Source organism: Anas platyrhynchos, chromosome 7 (genome assembly GCF_047663525.1).
Source record: "Anas platyrhynchos isolate ZD024472 breed Pekin duck chromosome 7, IASCAAS_PekinDuck_T2T, whole genome shotgun sequence".
NCBI lineage: Eukaryota > Metazoa > Chordata > Aves > Anseriformes > Anatidae > Anas > Anas platyrhynchos.
Genome location: NC_092593.1, coordinates 39111189 through 39129307, shown reverse-complemented (window position 1 = coordinate 39129307; position 18119 = coordinate 39111189). Strand labels below are relative to the sequence as shown.

Here is an 18119-nt window from a genome sequence, read left to right as displayed (position 1 = left end):
ACTGCTTTCCACACACAGAGGCAATTCCTCACCCTCCTCAGCTCTCTCCAAGGGATATATAGAAAAGTTTTGCTGAGAGATGCTTGGAACAAAACACAGAATTCAGAACATCCCATGCTTTGTGCATGTTCCAAGTTAAACCCAAACAAAGCAGCTGCAGTCTACCTTCATGCTTCCCCCCCTTACAGATAGTCATTCTTTTTTGGTGTGTGTCCCGGAAAGTTAAAGGCTTTGCCGAGAAGATAATGCCCTATTTTGTTTGATGTGCAAGGGAAAGAAATCACAAACCTTCTTCTGGGATTTAAATGAAGAGTTTGGGTGCCATTGCTTCTTTTTTCCTAAAGACACAAGAGACACATGGCTCCTTCTGTCGGATAAATGAGCAGAGTGAGAGCTGGCAGGCAAATTCTGAACTTGGAGCGGTGCATTGCAACAAGCCTTGGCTGTTGTGCCCTCCACATCACTTTGTGTGGCCCACAAACTCTGTCAGCACACCTGCTAGGTGTGAGGCAGTGGTGCTGTGCCTTTGGGCCACAGCAGGTGTTGGGTTGCTTCAGGAGGGCGCTCAGTGGGCCTGCCGGATGCTGTAACCCCGGGCTGCATGTGGCCCCTTAGCTAGCTGGCTGATTTAAGGATTTGCCAGCTGATTCCATCCAGAGAAGGGCTGGAAGGATGGGTCGGCTACTTCATGGGGACTGCAGTCCTCTTGCTCCAAGCAAGGCCAGATTCTCATGTTGTTGTTCCCTCACAATGTCCATGGAGTTAATCCCAACCTACAGTGGTGCTGGAAAACTCTGACCTCGGCAACTAATTTCCAATTGTAATCCTGAGAGAAGAATGGTTGGCTAGTTTGGTTTTTCTGCCCGTGCTTAAGTGCGTTTTGCTTTCATTATGGGGTGTCAAGTTGTTAATATTTATGGAGCACACAAAAGAATGCAAATTCTGTTTCGTGTTCAATCTGACATCTTTTGGCTCCACAACCCTCTACTCATGGTAGTAGTTCTGTTTCAATTCGGCAGTGCTCTTTCGAGATGAAGTCCTTTAAAGTGTGGTTTGGCTCTGAGAAGGGATTCTATGCAAATGGTATTCAGGGGGTCTGTCTTTATTGTTTCAGATATTAATAATTTCCAGATCAAATGCAATTTGCCTTGAGTTTATTTTCTTGTTCTTTCTTCCTGTTCTGTCAAGTTGGTTAAATGTATCCTGGTGGTTTTAAAGTCAACCTGCTGCTTCCCATGGCAAATGCCACCCTAGCTGGAGAGACTTCGCAGACCTCCTCCTGCTCAGTTGTCCCTAATACTCTGCAGACATGCAGGATGAAGAGTGAGGTCTGCACAGCCACAGCTTGGCCTGGGTTCACAGGAGTATGAAGTCGTAGGTGCAGAACTGGAGGTCAGTGAGCAACCAGTTCTCTCTAGACAGTCCTAGTCTCCATGGGGTAAAAGGAACTGAGCAGTGTGAGTCCTGCACAGACGCCAGAAACAGCAGACAGTGACTCCCAGGAGCTGTACCAGAGGCTTGTGCTTCTCCAAGCGGCCGTGCTCGGTGTCCGGGGCTGTTTGCAGAGACGAGAGATGCTGTGCTCCCGTGAGCCTGCAGTGGGACACCGCTCTGCCTTGCTCCTGGACAGCTCTGCCCGATCATATGCTGGCACTCGTCCAGATCTGCTCAGCCCAGTGCAAACCCGAGGCTGTTGCAAAGGATCGCCTGGGATGATGTCATTGCTGGCATCATGCTGCAGTGCCTAGCCCTGGAGGCCTCTGCAGCTTGAGCAGCACTGCCATGCATACTAACGTGGGTGAGGTGACGCTGCTTTTCATTAATCTTGGGTCAACATCGCTTGCTTTTATGGAAACAAATGAAGAACGGAAAAGCCACGTTAATACCCCCACAGCTGTGAACATGCTACGGTTTGGCAGCAAAAATACACCACCACCACCCACCTCCCCTAATCTTCCAGGAAGCTGGGGAGAGGGAGAGATCTTTAGTGAAAAAGGTGTTTAGCTTTCTTGTTGGAACTGCCCAGAAAGTTAAAGAACACTAAAGTACAAGTTACGTACTGGCACGCACAGCTATAGTATGCGTGTTCAAAGAATGTATGCTCATGTGTCAGCTACTTGCTCATGAGCACGTGTTGTTTGTAGTGTGTGCTTTGCATGAAGAGCTGAACCTATGGAATAGAGGAAGGATGCAGTGCAAAGGGATGTTAACTCCTGAAGTGTTTTATAGATCTAAATGTAATTGTTGAAATCACAGTTGTCTGGAAAGCCTTCCTGTAAGTGCACTGCGTTCACTGCTGAGATTTCATTCAGCACTTGATGTATTAGCTTGGGCATGCATTGCATATCTGTAAGTCAATACTTACAAAATATTCATTTAGACCAAATCTCTCTCTTGGAATAAAAACTTTCCACGTTAGAACAATAATCCCATGAGAGAACGTGCTAGATAGTTTGAGCTTCTTTTTCATTCATTTTTTTATAGTTCCTTACTGCTGTGTATTCTACTATTGATCATATACTCTATATTAATAGATTTCTAAATGACGGTTTGTATGTGAGGAAAGAAACACACATATTTGCAATTGGACATAGCCAAAAATACAAAAGAAGTAGCAACCTTTGTGCTAGAGGCTTGGGTCATCAGTCACTTGGATAACCACTTGTTACTGCCAGTGACCCTGTAAGTACAGATGTTAACGCTGCATGTCCTTCATGGGGTGCGCTCTGCCACATTGTGTTAGCATTTAATGCACTCTGCGCAACCTAAGTAGGATGTAACATAAAAGTTAATTTGCAAACTTTCATGTTTTCTGGCATATTTCAAAGTCCATCCAGACACTTTAGCTGGGGTTATGGTGCCAATGGATTGTGCCCTTTGATCCGGAGGAATCCAAGCTTAGCTTTTGCCTCCTGCTGTGGTCTGTGTGAGCTGCCAATGGCTGTGTCTAGTACCTGGGGAAGCAGAGACTGTCTTGGTTCTGCTCGGTAGAAGGATCCCTATGTAAAGCTTGAGTTAAAGTGTTCTAGGATGCTGACAGAGTTTTATTTTCCTTCCACATTTTAATGACCAAATGAAAGAGCAGTCAAGAAGGGCCTAACGTGCAGGCAGGATGCCCCTCTTTTTGTTTTATGGAGGAAAAAAAAAAAAAAAAGAATAAAGACTTTATTTATTTATTTATTTATGGGATCTTTAGCACAATTTCTCTTCTCTTTTGATAGGAAAAATACTTGTAGCTGCCAACAACGCGTGGTTTGCTGCATGGGCATGGTTACAGTTCCAGGGAGCCTAGGGACACTTTATGAGCTATTAAGTAATTCATTAACTAGGAGGCTGAGGACTTGACACGAAAGGCCCAGGTAGGCTGAGGTGTCTTCTGATGTGGTGTGCCACAGTTTAAAGATGCAGCAAATGAATGTTCCTAATAGTACATCAAACAGCTCTCCTCTTGTAGACAGCTTGTCTTGTTAAATGGCAGACAACATTTGTCTTTGCTGCTGGATCTTTCCTAGCACAGGCACCTATTTCCCATATTGGTAACGTTACTGCTACGTAAAGCTTACTGTGCTATCAGGAAACGTGTTAGAAAAAGTGGAGTTGCTCCACCATTAAAACACCTTTCTTTGTAGTCTTAATCATTAGATCTGAACCTGGAAGCTAATTATGTCAGTCAGTGGCGATGACTGCTTTTGGTTCATACCTTTACCCTGGAGTTTTGGCTCAGCTGTTGAGTGTGTTACAGTTGTGCTCCTACACCCCCCCACTGCCTAGCACCTCAGCATCTTTCACTTGTGAATATGGTGTAGGGAAGAGCGACTGTGAGTTGAAAGTGGGTGCTAGCAGGGGGTGAGTGGCTGTGTGCTGGTGGCCAGAGCTGACTGGCCAGCACCTGGTGGGAAGTGCAGGTGTAACAGCACAGCCAGTGCCTCGAGTCAGGGGAGCTTTGCTGTGCTAAAGCCTGTTTGATTATGGTTATTACAGAACAGCTTAAGCAGGGGGTTATCCAAGAGGAATGCTTGTCTCTCTTGCACCAAAGCAGAGAAACACCAGTAAGAAAAAGGGAACAGACCAAGGAGACAGCAGGGTCCTTATCGTCCTGCATGCACAAACCCTAACCCAGGGGAAAAGGGGACCAGTGAGTGCCTCCCTGTATGAGAACAAAGAAGTGCAACCCTTTCTCTGACTTCTTTCTTTCGCTCACTTGCTCAAAAAATCTTCTCAAACCCTTGCAGCGGTTTTGGAAGAAGCGTTGCTGTAGTGTGATGTGATGTCAACTCCTGCAATTTAGGCATGGTGAGTGGAGGAAGAAAAGGGATGCGGTGGAAGGGGAAAAAGCTGACAAAGATCAGAACTAGGTACCACATCTGTCTGTCTGTCACTGAGGACTGCAGTGCTTCAGAGGAGAGAACCAGCTAGATCCATTCCCTGGCTGAGCACCTTTATTTATTTATTTATTTATTTATTTCCTCCCCAGTTAGTAGCTGCTCCGCCCCTGCTGCTAATAGTACCAGTTCCTGTGATGTGCTAGAGGCATGATGCTAGCAGTTAATCCATGGGCTATATAATTCCACCACATTAAATGTGCAGTAGTGTCTTATTTTGCTAACTGTGTGCAGGAGTTGGGGAGAGGAGAAGATGCTCATTGCAGCACTTGTAGCGCTGGTGTCCAGGCTTTTGAGACTGGTGAGGGAAACAGAAAGCAGAGAAATTCTGCAATTCTGCAGTATGGACCACAGGTCAGTTGGGTAGCACTGTTAACGCACTTATGCCACAAACAGGCACTCTGTGTTCTCAGAAGCAAAATATACTTCTAGGGAAACCATTGATTAGAATGGCGATTCCAAGTTAAAGCAGTTCTCCTGTCATTGCTAACTGTGAAAATAAGGCACACCCATTTTTTGGTTGGGGAATTAGTTCAAATAGCTGTATTTTTTTTATTTTTATTTTTATTTTTTTTTTAGCTTTCAATTTGATTATCTCTATCTTCTTAAGAAAACATAAAAATTGTGACAATAACATCAGATGCATCAAGCCTTGTTTCCTTGTGGCTTGTCATAATTAGTAAGAAGTGCAGATAAGGAAAACAATCACACTGTACCGTTTCATAATCTGTGTGGACCATTGCAGACAAATTCACAAGATAAATTGACATCCTGACTGCTTAAAATTCCCTGGCAGCCCTACTGCTTGCAGGTGACTTCTTCTTGTCAGTCTCAGAAGCCTCTAAGGTAGCATAGAAGTACCTGTGCTCTAAAACAGGTAAAACAAAAGACCTGCTTTTTATTCCTCCCCTGTATAGAATGTCATTAGAGGCAAAGAAGTTAAGCTTTGGAAAAATTTGGAAGGCAGTTGTCAGATTTGAGTCAGTATGGCCAGAGCAGATACAAAACCATTGTGTACGTGCAATTTGGTCAGAATTCCCCTCTAAGGACAACAGTGTTGTGGGCTTCCAGCATAGTCACAGTCCTTCGATGAAGTGAGAGCAGAAAAACTGCTCAGATTACCCCGCAACCACCAGACAGTTAGCTACATCCTCTTCAGCCTACTTTAACTCCTAGATTTCCTTATCCAGTTGAAATCTTTTGTTACTTGTACTGTATGCAATGTACAAAAATTACAGCTGTAAGGTTACTAATATTATATCATAATGTTCAAAACTATTCTCAGTTAATAATATCAATATGCTCAAGCCTGGCTACTAGAAAACTACAACTCAGGTGCACCAGAACTGAGTCTTAAAAATGTTGAGACCTTAGCATACAAGCCTCAGAAACACCCTCCTGACTTCTGTTTGTTCAGGATGCAGTGGGCTTCTGTGTTAAGCACTCTTTCCCCCCTGTAACTGGGACAATGTACAAGTCTGTACTTTAATCAAATGCAAGTTAAAATTCTCCCACTTTCACCTGACTTACAGCTGGTTCTGCAAGATGCTTGACAAATACTGCAAGACTCTGGCTAAATATTTTGGCAATGCTCCCAGTTGCTTCCAGCTGATAGATATGCATCAGGCTTGGATGATATAAAGTACTAGAGGGTACTCTGAAAAAAGGTGCATTAGCAGGGCATGAACGAAGTAAGAAGAACAGAGTTTGTTCCTTTGTATGTTATTTTTGTTGTTCAGCTTTTTTGCCTAAACTGGTTATTGTGGTGGGGAGCAGTTCAGGCTGGAAGGGACATCTGGAGACCATCTAGTCCAACCTCCATTTGCAGAGCAGGGTCAGGTAGAGCATTTTGGATTGGAAAGTGAGTCTTGTGCACGTGAGAAACCATGTGGTTTGAGTGATGAAGGAAAATGCACTTGGCTTTTCAGAAGTTTAGTTGCTTTGACTCAATTCAAAGGCAAGGAAGAGGAGCAAAGTGTGATGGGTTTGTAGGAAAGAGAATGTGGCTGCCTTTACTGACCAATTGTCAAGTATTTACTCTGAGTATATTTGTAGTGCCCTTGATCAAACACCTTTCTGTGTGTCCACCATTAAGGCTGGAAACAGATACAAAATCCCAGAAGTATTTTGCTGGGCTAAATGACATGGATATATGAGGTGTGTGTGTGTATATAAATATAAATGAATGTCATGCTTGGGAAAGGTAGAAGATGGCAGATCTGCAAAAATTTTGGAACATTTTCTTCAGGCAGACTTCTCTAATGACACATCTGTACAGCTGCGGGACACAGCAAGAAGCTCCCAACTTCAAGAAGTCAAATTTGCAAGTAGGCGCTTCAGCTGCAGAGCAAGCACAATGAGTGAAGTGCAGATAAGAGGTGCATCAGAAATGGGGGGTCTAACACAACTTGGAGGCCGTGTACTTCTAGCTGCCACCACACTCTTGTTTGGTGGCTTCTACTTCTTACTGTAGCAGAGGAGCAGGAAGGTGGAGGTGTACCAGTGACTGCAGGGAACGACTCTGAGCATGGGCTGTTGGTGGTGAGGAGACAAAGTTCCTGGCTAGTAAGAAATCTAAGTGTTTAAAAACTAAAATCGATTCGTAATTAGACTGAAAAAATAAATTCTTAACATCTTAGGTGAAGTAAATTCAGGAGAATGTTGATTATCTCCCTAGACATGGTTTTGTTGGATTTGATGTTAATTGAATAGTCGTATTAAATACGAAATGTGTGGCTATGAAGAGTCAATGTAAATATTTACTGTCGCATTAAGAGTTATGGGGTGATGGCAAAGAAATGTTCTCACTATTCTCCCCATTAGTTTTATCATAATTGATGTGTTTCCCCAAACATTTTGCTTTGAACAAAACGATACTGATCTTTTTCACGAAAAAATATTTTAGCATTTTTCCAGGCAGGTGACACATGGGGTGGCAACCAGGCTGACCTCGTTCCTTCCAGCAATCCCTAAACTGTTTGCAGGAGGTGTCCCTGGCTGTTGGCACCATCCGGCTGACACAGCTTTACTTCTTTGTTCTCTCCAAGGTCTTGCCCACTTCCCAGGCAGCCTCTGGGCTGGCTCGCATCTGCATGTATCCTAGAATCATAGAACATCCCGAGTTGGAAGGGACCTGAAAGGATCATCAAGTCCAACTCCTGGCGCCACATGGGTCTACCCAACATTTTAGATCCTGCCAAGGGAGGGCCAGCTCTCTGCTGTGAAGCAGCCGCTGCAGGAAAAGGTACAAGCAAAGCTGGTTCCTGCTGCTTGGTGGTGGGTTTAATCATTTTCCACTTCTGTGAAGAGGCAAAGCCTTTCCTACTGCTTCGCCTGTCTGTGTGTGGTGGAATAAACATCTGTTGGGCCAGCTCTAATTTGCAAGCAAGGGCAATTACCCATGGCACAGGTGTGTTATCCTCTGAAAGATTTTATTCCTTGCAAATGTGGAGATATCTGCAAATAATTTGAGGTACTGCCATTTTATAGCCTTACACCCTGTGGAGGATAATTACTAAGCTTTTTTTTTTTTTCTTTTTTTTTCTTTTCCTCACCTTACTGTATCTTTGCTTTATTCACCAGAGGAAAACTCCCACTTATGCCCCTCCCATTTGCCACATAAAAACTCTCTTTGAAGTGGGAATACAAGTCACAATAAGTTTATTGTTAAAGCAAATTAGCAGTGAATGAGAACACAGTGTATGTTTATGAGCCAATACATTTTGGAGAATGAGCCATTAAATTCCAGTAGTTTGGCTCCCGTCTTTGTGGTTCACAGCTGGCTTGTGTGAGGGTTCGATAAGAATCAGTGGAAGAATGAACTGACCATCTCCTGCAAACAAAACGTTTTTTTCTGACCTTTCTCTCTGCGAAATGCAGAACCTTTCGGGATCTGTTTCCTTTCATTGCAGGCTGCATCTGCAGATGATTGGAAACATACCTGCAAGTCCCAGGTTGTTCAGATCCTAAGTCTTGGAAGTTCAGTTCTGCACCAAACCCTTTGAAGTTCATTCCCATCTCTGCAAACGACTGATGGAAATGGCTGAGCATCTGAAACTTGTTAAGAACCCAACACAAGGACCCCCGTTTAACTTAGTGGCGTTTGGATCAGGCCCTCGCAGTGAACTCTCCTAAGTAAGGGACATCCATTTCCCAGCTCAGTTTTGCCCTATTTTTGACCAGTAGCAATCTGAAGTGGTCAGACAAAATCTGCTGGGATTTTTCTTTCCCTACATTCATTTCAATAGCTTTTAAATGACAACCTGACGTAAAGTGATGTTTGAAACAAGGCAAGATTAACAAGGAATTTGTGGGCTTCAAAATGCCATAGAAAATTGAGGTCCTGAAAATTTGGGCTGGACTCCAGCACTTATCCAGCCATTTTCTAGGTTCTGAGCCTCATTCTGTTCCTGAATACACTAGCAAGTTTGGGTGGGGACCAGGGTAAACAGGGAATGCAATTGCTTGATCTGTGCCTTCTGGCCAGGCTTCCCTTATTTTGGGGTGACTTCAGGTTGTGCTGTTGGTGCATAGTGCTCAGCAGAGCTCGATATGGGAAAATCTCCTTACCACAGGGCATTCCTGAGAGGCACTGAGTAGTTGTGGACATTCCTGTGTTGCCTGTCTTCCCCATGATCTCTGCAGAGGAGCAAATTCTCCCTGCCTGCCGTATCTGGCTCAGGACTGAATGTGCTTGGGGTGCGCTGCCCTGGCTTAGCCAGCTGGTGAGCATAAAGCGATGCCAGGACCTGGTGAGTGTGGAATTGTCTCAAAAGGGCCTTGTGTCTGTTTGCAATGAAAGTCGTAGAGCTTAGGAGAAACTGTCAGCTCTAAACAGCCCACGGAAAGAAAAGTGGTAGAGCTGACAGAGAAGCTGCAGAGCTGGTGCATCTCCTCTGGGGGTTCAGTCTCTGGGAACCCTGCTTGTGCACCTCTCGTGGCGTGGCCCTTCCACGCAAGATGGGAGACCCCTGGCTCTGCCTGCCAGATCTCTGGGTGGTGTGACAGAGCAGCTTCCTAATGTTAAACAGTTCTTCCTGAGGTGGCATCTTGGAGATGATGTGAACATGGAGTCCCCTTAAAACGATACAGCATATTCACTTGTCAGAATAGACGAATACATTGATCTTGGCTGAAAAAAACACCTTCACGCTTCAATGTCTGACAAAAACGTACCTTCTGAGGTAGAAGATTGACCCACTGAGGCCCATGCTGAAGTTAACCCCTAGAGATAACAACACGAGTCTTCCTTGGGCTTGGGAAGCGTCAGCCCACGTGGTGTGTTTTTTCCCTGCAGGGTCCCGTAGCCCAGCTCCGGGGCAACCTGGAGGCCAAGAGCCCAAGGCCTGGGATCAGGGGCTGGGCAGTGGGAGCTTCCCTTGGCCTGTGAGAGGCCCCTGGGGCTGTGGGAGCCCATGGCAGCTGGCAGGCACTGCTGCAGCCCTCAGGCTGTTCCAGTTAGCACAGGGGTTGAAAGCCATGCAGTGAAACGCTTTGTGCTCTAGGAGCTGAAGTGCTAAATGCCATTTGGGAGCACAAGGCCAAGTAAAGCATTAACGCTGGAGTTAAGACAAATTCAGGAATAACTAATATTGTTGACTTTGTTTGCACAAAACGTCACTTTCTTTCAGCTTTTATTCTCTCCCCTAAGAGCAAGTTTAAGGGCAAACACAAATATTAGTCATCTTTCTCCTATTAATTATTGTTAAAGATTTAAAGGATCATAGACTTTGAAGTTAATGCCCCATTCAATGTGGGAAAAGACAAAACTGTGCATCCCCAGAGGTGGTGTTCTTTCTGGCTGGCTGGTTGATCACAGCCCAACTGTCCTGCCTTGCAACACCAGAGCACACCATACCCGCAGTCACTGTGGGATGCAGCAGGCTTCAAGGGAAGAGAGGAGTGCACGGACGTGTGTGCAGCACACGTGTGTGCGCATGCTCCTCAACGCAGCGGTGAATGAATGTGCCAGGGGACCTGCTTCTTCAATGCTTCAAAGTTAATCCATTGATTAACTTTGAAATAAAATTTTGGTGTCCTCTGAACATGGGCAGCTTCAATGGCCTGCTCTTCTCCAAAAGCCACTGTCTCCAAATGGCACTGTGGGGCTCCTGGATGCACATGTGTCAGTTCCAGATCTGATTTGTTTGTTCTACAAAAGCAAAAATATATTTGTTGACCCCCTGTGCTCTTACTTGGGTCAAGATGGCCAGAATTCTTCCTCTCTTAGGAATCTGATCTGTTGTTTGCATGACTGCCCTTCTTCAGCCTTACACAGGAATTACAAAGGATGGAGTCTGGTCTGGTGTTTAGGGCTGTTACAGGGGATACAAATAGGAAGAAAAGAACCAAACCTGCCAGTTAGATCTTAGGAAAGTTTGAAGAGTAGAACTGTTTTTGTGAACTTATGTTCATTAGACAGTATTGAATACAATATTCACTATACAACCATGGAAAGACAGACAACTTGCCTAAAGGTTTCATTTGCCCCAGAATGTAATTTTGGAGCAATCAAAGTCAACTGTTAATTTGAATAACATATGATGAAAAGTTTTGGCTATAAGAGTTGAGGTATGTCACATCACATCCATATAGCTATACCTGTATTTAAATGAAGCACTTTGCACTTCCCAAAGCATTTCAAATTGGGGCATTTGTAATGTAGACCTGGGCACTTCTTCTGCAGGGATAGTTCAAACTTAAAATCTCAAATTTATGACTTAATACTTTTCAGTTCTGTCTGAAGAAAAGGGAAGACAATATTTTGGAAGAGTTATGTCCTTATTTATTTTTTAATAAGCTTAGGTGATATTGGTGAAAGGGTTAAATAACCATAAACATTTTTTGTATCAAGAGGACTCTCAGGTCTGCTCCCATTTATTACAACATTTAATTTGTTAATATTTCTACTTGGCCACTGAACCCAAAACTTCATTGTTTCCACAGCTCTAGTTGTAATAAAAGCCAGGGAAATAGTGGCTAGCAGAAGGCTTTGTACCCATGTTGCTGGCTTGCCAGGGGAAAGCCCAGATTACTGCACTCCAGGGCACTCCGGGGTGTTTGGCTCTGCACCTGGCCTAGGCTCCCTTCCCTTCTCATAATATTCAAGTGAGGGGACTGCCTTTGTAGCCTGCTCCCTCTTTTCTGTACATGGGAGTCCCTGATGCAAGCCCTTCCCTTTACTGAAAAAATCTTAAACGTTTCTTGGCATAGGTTGAATTGGTAGCTGTGGTCCTGTTGTGCACTGCAGTGTTTGTACGAGTGAAGCAGCACTTCTCATTCCTTTCTGAACTCGTCTGCCTCTTCTGTGACACTGGCAGGCTTGGAATGGCTGCTGGTTGCGACAGGTGAAAGCCGTGAATACAGAGGGACTGGAGGAAAATTGCTTTGCAATCTGCCATCCGCCCTGCAAGCCAGGAGGGAGATGGTGCCGTGCCAGCACGCCCTCCGTGCCTACTGCTGAAAGGCAGAGGGGAGCTGGGCTCTCCCAAGGCTCAGTGCTGAGCTTTAGCACGTTTCAAAGCCCAGATCTTTAAGCAAACGAGCAAGCATCCCGGAGGCAGCACCGGGCGTACAGCGGGGAACCATCACCCGGCCGTCGGCAGGTTGGGGCAACGCAGCTGAGGGCTGCATGGCAGGGGCAGGTGGGCCGTGCAGCAGGGGAGCAGCAGCATGTGCTCCGCGGCTCGGCGGTAATGAGACACCTACCGGAGCTCTGCACGCTCCTTAAAGGCCTTCTGGGCGGAAAATTGTTACGTTTACCCTCGTTCTTCGCAAGTGAAAAAGCAAACCGGGATCTTCCCTGCTGGACTGATTTGTGGGCTTCCTAGGAGACCTTTGGAGCTGTGAAAGTCACATTGCTTGCAGGATGGAGGTGCTGAGAGGCAGACAGCTACTGCAAGCGGTGCCCAAACCGGAGAGCCTTGTGCACAGAGGGGGTAGGGTTCATTGTGAAGGGCTGTTATTTGACTTGACAGTCAGGGCTGGGCTTTTCCAAGCGCTCTCCCACTATCTGTGCACACTTAAAAGCACTGTCACTGCACATGCAGGAGAGAGCTAATGTGCCAGGGACAGAAGCACAGAATGGAGAGCACCTCTTAGAAATTTGGCCCCCAAAACTAGGCTTTTATTTTTAAGCAGCTTAAGTATCCAGTGTGCTGAGCTCTTCCCACCAGGCTGGCTGTAGGATTAGCAGTGAAGGGGTAGGCTGTGAGCCAGTCAGGCTGTGTTTAAATGTGCTTTCCTTAGACCACCTGAAAGCTCTCGGATTCCTTGGTGGCAGTAGCATGCAGGCTGTGGAAAGAGGCTCTGTGCTGGAGAAAAAGCAGCCCAGTGTGCTCCCTGGCTTACGATGCATGTGGGCAGCAGGGAGGGGAGGTGCCTTTTTCATCTCATGCTGCTGCCAATCCCTTATGGACGCTCATTGTTTCCTTCCAAGGAGACCCCCACTTTCCCTATGTTTTGAAGCCCCATTGCTCTCCTGCTCTGGTACTTTACCTGCACTGCCATTGCATTAACACAGCACAGATCTACAGCCTGCTCAGTCCCAGCAGCTGGAGAATTTGAGTGGAAGTCCTGCCCCCTGCCCCAGGAGAGCTGGTCCTCACTGGGAGAGCGCTAGGGGCTCCCTGCTAGCTTACCTGGGCTTTGCTGATTCCTGGCAGAGCAGGAAGCAGCCCTGCAGTCCCAGCTGCCATGACTCCTCCTGTGACCTACCTACCAAGAAGGACAGGGAAGAGAGAGGAAAAAAATAGAAAGTTAGAAGAAGTGTGCTGTTTGGGGGGATCTGGGGATGTCCTGTCACTTACTGTAGGTCGGACTAAGTGTAGCATCCTCTGTAGTACCAGAGCCAAGAGACAGCAAGAGAAATGGATAATCTTGTGCCTGGTGTGGTAGGGGGAGGGGAAAACGTCTTTTAAAGTGTAATAACACCTAGGTTTTATAATCCTGCCCAGCTCAGGCTTGACAATTCTTCCGATAGCCCAAATACTATAAATTTAGTTGAAGATAACAGAACAGATGGGAAAAACATATGGTTTGTAGGTAGTGTGTGGTGGTTGATATTTGTGGTACATTAGGGGAATTTATTTTATTCTCTCTCTTTTCCTGTGTAACTTTTTTGATACTTTCTGGAGTTCTTTCTGCCTTTAGGTGAGCTTAGCATTTTGCAAATGTCTGACAACTCAGCCTCGTTCAACCAAATTGTCTTTTGCTTTATAAATCTCCCTTACAGCTGGAGAGTTTGCTGCCTGTATCTCATTATCCTCAAGCTCCTGTTTGAGCCAGTAGAAACTGGATCACAGCGTTCAATTGTTTATTCCAGGTGTCCCGTTAATAAATACGTAGAGCTCTAGTGGACAAATGGCACTGAGATGAGACTTCCCATTGCATGGCTTTGCCTGTCACTGTGTTGGGTGTGAGGAGATGCAGTATGTGCAGGAGCATGCCCGGGCTGGGGAGCAGCACGGTGCTGGGGCTGGCTGGGCAGTGGCCACCTCCCTGCTCCTGCTGGCCTTACCCTGCTGCAGCGTGGCTCCTCTAGCAAAGTTTGGTGCTGCCGGCAGCCCCAGCTGCTTCCCTTTTGGGGTGGTTTTGAGAAAACTATGGTGCTGGAAAAGCTTCAGAGTGTTAAACCCTTGATTTACCTGCCAATCTCCTCCCCACCAAACTCGTGTGTTATGCCAGAGCTAGATATGATACTTGGATTTTTTGTGATACGGAATGCAGGGAAGCCAGACTGTGTTTAAAGCACAAATATACAAACCCTTCAGGTATTTGCTTAGGGAGATGTGAGAAAAGAAGCGTAAGAATACAAGACATGGTTAGAGCACAGACGTACCGTTAAAGGAAAGGGACTTTATACAGAAGTGCAGGAGATGATACATTTGTTTGTAACTGTAAGACACTTGAGAAGAACCCTCTTTTTCTTTGGAAAGAACATTTGACCACAGATCTTTCCATGTGGCCATAGTTTGAAGAGAAGGAGTATATATTTGCTGTGGTAAATAGGGACAGGATATTAATAATAGGAGCCAGCTTCTGATAAAAGATGAAATCAAGCATGAACCGGACTCAGTCACTGAGCCCCACCCAACTGGGAGGTCTGAGATGGGCTGCTGACTTGCTGGCGTCCCATCCTGTGTCGTGAATGTATTCTTCTGATGCAGGGTTGTTGTGCTGGGACCAAAGCTCCTGGATATGTGCAAGGCTTTGTTTTCAGCTGCTTGACCATGGTTCATCATCTGCAGACCTACCTTCCTGCATGTCCAGAAACTGCAAGTCTTGTCTTCTTCTCACCTTCAACACCAAAACTGCATGCAGTAGTATTCTCAGTGCATTGCTGACCTAATGTGTCCTGCTTTGGTAAATGTATCTGAAAACTGTTTGTAGGGTTTTGACTTCAGCTTGAGCTAGGGCTGTTCCATATTATCTCAGGCTCCTCAAATCATTCTTACGGTGCATGATCTTTGGCTGGAAATGTGGAGTACGGAAACATCCACGAGTGAATGCTACAGATATTTTCTGTTTTGTAAACATGATAAATATATTGCCATGTAGGGTAGATGGCTTGAAGTGCATGTAACCAAGCTTATCCCAATGGGAAAGCCAAGTGTGATGGGGAGCCTGCTGCCAGAAGAAGCAATGTTCAGGGAATTTAGCTCAGAAGAGTTTGGGTTGATGCCTGTGCTGGGGAGATACCAAAGAGTATCTCCCCATTTACTTCTACCCAAACTGGAAAATCAAGCTGAAGATTACTTCATGGTCTATGTCCATAAAAATGCTCTGTAAATTAATGGAAACCAAGTATGCCGTCTTGGAAAGCATTTTGCATTCCCCTAATGAGGTTGTGCTTGATGCAAAGATCTGATCCAGGCGATCCAGGCAACAGGATCAGCTCCGTGCTCCCATTGACAATGATGGGTTTGGGATTTGGTTTGTGGAATTGACTGGGACGAGCTCAGTGACATGGATGTGTATTTCAGGAGCAGTGGTCAGGTTCCAGCTGGCAGAAGGTCACTTGCTGTGAGCTGCTGCTGAAAGCACAGCTCAAAGGCACAGGGAAACAGTAGAAGGATTTTCTTGGCAATGCAACTGGGGACGACCAGAATTTTAAGACTGATCAGCCTGTGCGCATCGTAACAGTGAAGATCCTTAACTCTGGCATCTCCCCCTTGAGGCCAGACTTTAAAATTACAAAATTCTGAGGATCAAAAGAAACTGTTGAAAATAGCACCAACAGCCCAGAGCTGTAGGCACTGGTGGAAGAGCTTTTGACTGCTGTGGAAACCAGGTAACCTTTCCGTCCTGTTTGCCTGGGTAGCCCAGGAAGCCAGGGAGTCACACTGGGGAGAAGGGAGCTCTTCACTTGTGTCCGTTGACACCAGTGTAAGCAAAGCAGAAATGAGATCTGGAACTTGGCAAGGTGAAGGCTAACTAACAGGCCTGACATTACTGGCAGAGGGAGCATGTTGTGATGTGTTGCTTGCTCCATCTGTGAAGGCCCACAGAGAGATGCTGCAAGTGGGCAGGATTGCTCTACCTGCGGAGCTCTGCAGATTGGTCTGGGTTTTTTGTTTTTGTTTTTGTTTTTGTTTGTCTGGAGAATGTTTCTGCTCCAGCACAGTCTTTGTCCAACTGGAATTGGTTTGCCAAGTGACTTTTCACACCTAGAGCACATTTTTAGGAAGGGAATGCTCTGTGGGTCAGAAGTTTATTTATTTATTTTTTAATGTAATTTTTTTTTCCAAGTGGTAATTGAGTTTCTGATGGTATTTTATGTATATATTCCACCTTAGAAATGTTTCTCTTGGAAGGATGAAGGATGTAGAACTACACATTTAGTCTTCAGGCAAGGTGTTTTTTCACCTATAATTGTGTCTTTTATTCTTAAACTTACCTTATAATTAAAAATGTATGACAAGCTTTTGCATTCTTAAACTAATCCATTTAACGTGATCAGTTGATGTCTTTTTTTTTTTTTTTTCCTTTTCCCCTCTGTCTTTCCTCACTACCAGGTAGCCAGAATTATTTGTTTGCTCCTAGTAGCTTTTCCACCCATTTGTCTCACCTATTTAGTGGTTTAGCAGTGCAGGACTTTAAAATAAACAAGAACCTGGTTCTGCTTTGGCTTACGCTGACTATAGCTGTAGCTCCAAGAAGAGCAGGGAATCAGTCTCAATCTATAAACGTAATTCCTCTGAAATATTTGGCAGGGACTTTTTTTTTTTTTTTTTTTAACCTTATTGCAGAAATTTCCTTTGCAGGACCATGCAAAATGTCTTTGACATCTGATAAGGCATGTAATGAATCCTTGGTTCCCTCAGAGTTGCAATAAATGCGCCTTGCTGACAATTTTACAGACATCCCTATTGGCAGGGGAGTGGGACAGAGCAGGTGTTGCACTGCCTCTGGCGGAAGGACAGTGCAGCACGCAGGTAGCAAACCCTATCCTGGTCCTCAAGTGATTTCCACCTGCTTTGGGCTGCTATAAAGACCACGAGTAGCCTGTGGAGCTGTGCTTGGCATAGTTTTCTTGGGGGGCAGAGGAAATTGGGACTGAGTAAAGCTATAGTGGCATCAACTGATACAAAGAGAAAACAAAACTAACAGCCTCTGGCTTTGCTGTGGAGGAAGGTAAAACCACTGGTAACAGGAATGCAATGAAAGAGCCCATAGCTATTGGCTTTCAAGACGGCTGAGGATCCATCCCAGAGCTCTCGATCCTGCAGAAAGTTTTGTGGCGAAGGCACCCAGGATTGCAAGTGTCCTCAGTGTCCCTGAAGTGCCTTGGCTGGGTCCAACCTGTCCCTGAGACCTTGCATTCAGCTGCCCCCTCGCAGAGCTGAAGACCTGGAGGCCAGTTTGTTTGTCCCCACTATTGGGTAGGTGACTGGGATCAGTTGCGGGAAGGGGCTCCTTGGTAAGGGAAATACGAACTAGTGGATGAAAGGAAAATGTTGACTTCCAGTTCCATACCACTTATAATCTGTTCAAGACCCAAAATGTCATTTATTACTGAAGACTTGTGTTTGCGCTGTCCTTTGTGTTGCTGCAAAGACAGTCTAATTATGCCTCTGTTTGTATTTATTTATTTATACTGCTTGTACATGGGCCTCTCTTTTCCCTGCCCTTTGAAAAGGGAAAGGCCAGGAAAGTCTGTTAGCAGAGAGAGGCCATCTCAACCTGTGGGACGCAGCGCTCTGGGCAGCCCCTGCTCCCCTTGGTGCCCTGCCAGCGATCCCATTCTCTCTGTGTCAGCAGGAGCGTGTGCCCTGCTTGCTGACAGACCTGTCCTGGCTCTGTTTTGGCCCAGGACATATTTTTCTTCTGATTTTTTCCTCTTCAAAACTCATCTCTTGGCTTGAATTTAGCCAACAGAAAGAGAAAGGGGAAAAGGGCACCCAAGAAAGGGAGGACAAAGGAGAACCTTACAGAGGTATGGGGAAGATGGATTTAATGGCTGGCTCTCAAGGTAAATGGAAACAGGGTGGAGAAAGCACATTGCACTGGTAGGTTTTCATCCAACTGCCCAGCGCAGAGTTTATGGCATTTACACTGATGTTTGGAGGAGGATCCCTGGCATAGCTGGGCACAGGGTAAACTCAGTGAGGTCCGCCCTTGTGTCCCCGCAGGATCAGGTAACTTTAGTTCCCGTGCTTTTGGTGGATCTGTGTATAAAAGCGAATACAAACAGGGTGTTTCTGTTCACCCTAAGTGAAATGAAGGCATAATAAATAG

At 45.5% G+C, this 18119-nt stretch overlaps 1 long non-coding RNA gene across 5 annotated transcripts in view; it reads left to right on the top strand.

Moving 5' to 3' along the window:
• The window catches only part of LOC140002975 (uncharacterized), a 49627-nt gene that overhangs the window by 16912 nt on the left and 14596 nt on the right, over positions 1-18119 (top strand). For 4 of the 5 annotated variants that reach the window (XR_011810813.1, XR_011810814.1, XR_011810812.1 and 1 more), the window contains one exon: positions 7430-7626. The exons of the other annotated variant lie outside the window; for it this stretch is intronic. This is a non-coding gene — a long non-coding RNA (uncharacterized lncRNA). The remainder of the gene's footprint in view (positions 1-7429; positions 7627-18119) is intronic. 5 annotated transcript variants of the gene reach the window in all.